The sequence below is a fragment of the Tubulanus polymorphus genome, chromosome 12 (genome assembly GCF_964204645.1).
Source record: "Tubulanus polymorphus chromosome 12, tnTubPoly1.2, whole genome shotgun sequence".
Taxonomy (NCBI): Eukaryota; Metazoa; Nemertea; class Palaeonemertea; order Tubulaniformes; family Tubulanidae; genus Tubulanus; species Tubulanus polymorphus.
Window position 1 is genome coordinate 7,178,934 of NC_134036.1, and position 5,000 is coordinate 7,183,933.

The following is a 5,000-nucleotide window of genomic DNA, read 5'->3' on the forward strand; positions in this document are numbered from 1 at the left end:
TAACTAGTAGTTTGCTATATACGTAGGGAAGGTGTTCCCGCGTAACGACCGGCCGAACTCTGATCGGTCGATGCGGCCGGCGAGCCATACGCTGCCCGGTTCGGTCGGTCGGTCGGTCGGTCGGTCGGTCGGTCGGTCGGTCGGTCGGTCGGTCGGTCGGTCGGTCGGTCGGTCGGTCGGTCGGTCGGTCGGTCGGTCGGAGTCCAGAGTCGGAGTCCCCGGTCGTCGGTCGGTCCCGGTCTGTCGATGGAGGAGGCGGCAGCGGCGGCGGCGGCGGCGGCAGGTCGGTCGGGGTCTCGGTCTCGGTCTCGGGCTCGGCACGGTAGGTGGGAGTCCAGAGTCGGAGTCCCCGGTCGTCGGTCGGTCCCGGTCTGTCGATGGAGGAGGCGGCAGCGGCGGCGGCGGCAGGTCGGTCGGGGTGTCGGTCTCGGTCTCGGGCTCGGCACGGTCGGTCGGAGTCCAGAGTCGGAGTCCCCGGTCGTCGGTCGGTCCCGGTCTGTCGATGGAGGAGGCGGCAGCGGCGGCGGCGGCGGCCGGTCGGTCGGGGTCTCGGTCTCGGTCTCGGGCTCGGCACGGTAGGTCGGAGTCCAGAGTCGGAATCCCCGGTCGTCGGTCGGTCCCGGTCTGTCGATGGAGGCGGCGGCGGCGGCGGCGGCGGCAGGTCGGTCGGGGTCTCGGTCTCGGTCTCGGTCTCGGGCTCGGCACGGTAGGTCGGAGTCCAGAGTCGGAGTCCCCGGTCGTCGGTCGGTCCCGGTCTGTCGATGGAGGAGGCGGCAGCGGCGGCGGCAGGTCGGTCGGTTTCTCGGTCTCGGGCTGGGGCTCGGTGTCGGTCGGTCTCGGTCTCGGTCTCGGTGTCGGTCGGTGGGAGTCCAGAGTCGGAGTCCCGCGGTCCTCGGTCGGTGCCGGTCGGTCGGTCGAAGGAGGCGGCGGCAGGTCGGTCGGTGTCTCGGTCTCGAAAAACGACAGAGTCCAGACTTTAAGTTGGAGTGTAGAGCTCCGAGTATCCGAGGCTCGGACGAGAACGGAAATAGGCCAGGTCGCTATATGTGTAGGGATAGTGAACGGGCGACCAGTCGGTCGGTCGGTCGGTCGGTCGGTCGAAGGCGGCGGCGCGGCCGGCCGGCCGGAGGCGGCACGAACGAGGCCCGCCCGCCCGCCCGAGTCGGTAGGTCGATGGTGTCTAGGAATAAGTCGTAACAGTAACAGTAACGGTAGCGGCTGCGGTCGCGGCGAATTGACGCTAGAAGGGTCGGTAGTGCTCGGTTACGGTCGGCGCCCGCGATACCGGAGTTGGTCGCCCGGTAACGTTATCGGTCTCCGCTCAGGCGGGCCGCGTGCGTGCGTGCGTGCGTAAGAAGTGATGGTCTCCGCGCGTCGGGTTACGGTCGGCGCCCGCGTTACCGGAGTTGGTCGCCCGGTAACGTTATCGGTCTCCGCTCAGGCGGAGCGCGTGCGCGCGTAAGAAGTGACGACGGTCTCTGCGTGCCGGGTTACGGTCGGCGCCCGCGTTACCGGAGTTGGTCGCCCGGTAACGTTATCGGTCTCCGCTCAGGCGGAACGCGTGCGTAAGAAGTGACGACGGTCTCTGCGCGTCGGGCTACGGTCGGCGCCCGCGTTACCGGAGTTGGTCGCCCGGTAACGTTATCGGTCTCCGCTCAGGCGGACCGCGTGCGCGCGTAAGAAGTGATGGTCTCCGCGCGTCGGGTTACGGTCGGCGCCCGCGATACCGGAGTTGGTCGCCCGGTAACGTTATCGGTCTCCGCTCAGGCGGGCCGCGTGCGTGCGTGCGTAAGAAGTGATGGTCTCCGCGCGTCGGGTTACGGTCGGCGCCCGCGTTACCGGAGTTGGTCGCCCGGTAACGTTATCGGTCTCCGCTCAGGCGGACCGCGTGCGCGCGTAAGAAGTGATGGTCTCCGCGCGTCGGGTTACGGTCGGCGCCCGCGTTACCGGAGTTGGTCGCCCGGTAACGTTATCGGTCTCCGCTCAGGCGGAGCGCGTGCGCGCGTAAGAAGTGATGGTCTCCGCGTGCCGGGTTACGGTCCGCGCGTTACCGGAGTTGGTCGCCCGGTAACGTTATCGGTCTCCGCTCAGGCGGGCCGCGTGCGTAAGAAGTGACGACGGTCTCTGCGCGTCGGGCTACGGTCGGCGCCCGCGTTACCGGAGTTGGTCGCCCGGTAACGTTATCGGTCTCCGCTCAGGCGGACCGCGTGCGCGCGTAAGAAGTGATGGTCTCCGCGCGTCGGGTTACGGTCGGCGCCCGCGATACCGGAGTTGGTCGCCCGGTAACGTTATCGGTCTCCGCTCAGGCGGGCCGCGTGCGCGCGTAAGAAGTGACGACGGTCTCCGCGCGCCGGGCTACGGTCGGCGCCCGCGTTACCGGAGTTGGTCGCCCGGTAACGTTATCGGTCTCCGCTCGGGCGGAGTGTGCGCTGGCGTTGCCTGGCAGTTGCCGTCGGTACGCCGTCTAGAAATAAGTCGTAACAATCGGAGAAGGGTCGGTCGGTCGAACGAACGTGGTGCGCGACGAAGGGCCGAGTCCGACTCGGGCCGTCGGGCCTGCCTGCCTGCGCGCGCGCGCGCGCGCGCGGTCGGCAAGCGAGTAGAGTAGATTTCCGAAAAACGACAGAGTCCAGACTCTAAGTGGGAGTGTAGAGCTCCGAGTATCCGAGGCTCGGACGAGAACGGAAATAGGCCAGGTCGCTATATGTGTAGGGATAGTGAACGGGCGACCAGTCGGTCGGTCGAAGGCGGCGGCGCGGCCGGCCGGCCGGAGGCGGCACGAACGAGGCCCGCCCGCCCGAGTCGGTAGGTCGATGGTGTCTAGAAATAAGTCGTAACAGTAACGGTAGCGGCTGCGGTCGCGGCGAATTGACGCTAGAAGGGTCGGTAGTGCTCGGTTACGGTCGGCGCCCGCGTTACCGGAGTTAGTCGCCCGGTAACGTTATCGGTCTCCGCTCAGGCGGACCGCGTGCGTGCGTGCGTAAGAAGTGACGGCGGTCTCCGCGCGTCGGGTTACGGTCGGCGCCCGCGTTACCGGAGTTGGTCGCCCGGTAACGTTATCGGTCTCCGCTCAGGCGGAACGCGTGCGTAAGAAGTGACGACGGTCTCTGCGTGCCGGGTTATGGTCCCCGCGTTACCGGAGTTGGTCGCCGCGTAACGTTATCGGTCTCCGCTTAGGCGGACCGCGTAAGAAGTGATGGTCTCTGCGTGCCGGGTTACGGTCCCCGCGTTACCGGAGTTGGTCGCCCGGTAACGTTATCGGTCTCCGCTCAGGCGGAGCGCGTGCGCGCGTAAGAAGTGACGACGGTCTCTGCGTGCCGGGTTACGGTCGGCGCCCGCGTTACCGGAGTTGGTCGCCCGGTAACGTTATCGGTCTCCGCTCAGGCGGAACGCGTGCGTAAGAAGTGACGACGGTCTCTGCGCGTCGGGCTACGGTCGGCGCCCGCGTTACCGGAGTTGGTCGCCCGGTAACGTTATCGGTCTCCGCTCAGGCGGACCGCGTGCGCGCGTAAGAAGTGATGGTCTCTGCGCGTCGGGTTACGGTCGGCGCCCGCGATACCGGAGTTGGTCGCCCGGTAACGTTATCGGTCTCCGCTCAGGCGGGCCGCGTGCGTGCGTAAGAAGTGATGGTCTCCGCGCGTCGGGTTACGGTCGGCGCCCGCGTTACCGGAGTTGGTCGCCCGGTAACGTTATCGGTCTCCGCTCAGGCGGACCGCGTGCGCGCGTAAGAAGTGATGGTCTCTGCGCGTCGGGTTACGGTCGGCGCCCGCGATACCGGAGTTGGTCGCCCGGTAACGTTATCGGTCTCCGCTCAGGCGGGCCGCGTGCGTGCGTGCGTGCGTAAGAAGTGATGGTCTCCGCGCGTCGGGTTACGGTCGGCGCCCGCGTTACCGGAGTTGGTCGCCCGGTAACGTTATCGGTCTCCGCTCAGGCGGAGCGCGTGCGCGCGTAAGAAGTGACGACGGTCTCTGCGTGCCGGGTTACGGTCGGCGCCCGCGTTACCGGAGTTGGTCGCCCGGTAACGTTATCGGTCTCCGCTCAGGCGGAACGCGTGCGTAAGAAGTGACGACGGTCTCTGCGCGTCGGGCTACGGTCGGCGCCCGCGTTACCGGAGTTGGTCGCCCGGTAACGTTATCGGTCTCCGCTCAGGCGGACCGCGTGCGCGCGTAAGAAGTGATGGTCTCTGCGCGTCGGGTTACGGTCGGCGCCCGCGATACCGGAGTTGGTCGCCCGGTAACGTTATCGGTCTCCGCTCAGGCGGGCCGCGTGCGCGCGTAAGAAGTGACGACGGTCTCCGCGCGCCGGGCTACGGTCGGCGCCCGCGTTACCGGAGTTGGTCGCCCGGTAACGTTATCGGTCTCCGCTCGGGCGGAGTGTGCGCTGGCGTTGCCTGGCAGTTGCCGTCGGTACGCCGTCTAGAAATAAGTCGTAACAATCGGAGAAGGGTCGGTCGGTCGAACGAACGTGGTGCGCGACGAAGGGCCGAGTCCGACTCGGGCCGTCGGGCCTGCCTGCCTGCCTGCCTGCCTGCGCGCGCGCGCGCGCGCGCGGTCGGCAAGCGAGTAGAGTAGATTTCCGAAAAACGACAGAGTCCAGACTCTAAGTGGGAGTGTAGAGCTCCGAGTATCCGAGGCTCGGACGAGAACGGAAATAGGCCAGGTCGCTATATGTGTAGGGATAGTGAACGGGCGACCAGTCGGTCGGTCGAAGGCGGCGGCGCGGCCGGCCGGCCGGAGGCGGCACGAACGAGGCCCGCCCGCCCGAGTCGGTAGGTCGATGGTGTCTAGAAATAAGTCGTAACAGTAACGGTAGCGGCTGCGGTCGCGGCGAATTGACGCTAGAAGGGTCGGTAGTGCTCGGTTACGGTCGGCGCCCGCGTTACCGGAGTTAGTCGCCCGGTAACGTTATCGGTCTCCGCTCAGGCGGACCGCGTGCGTGCGTGCGTAAGAAGTGACGGCGGTCTCCGCGCGTCGGGTTACGGTCGGCGCCCGCGTTACCGG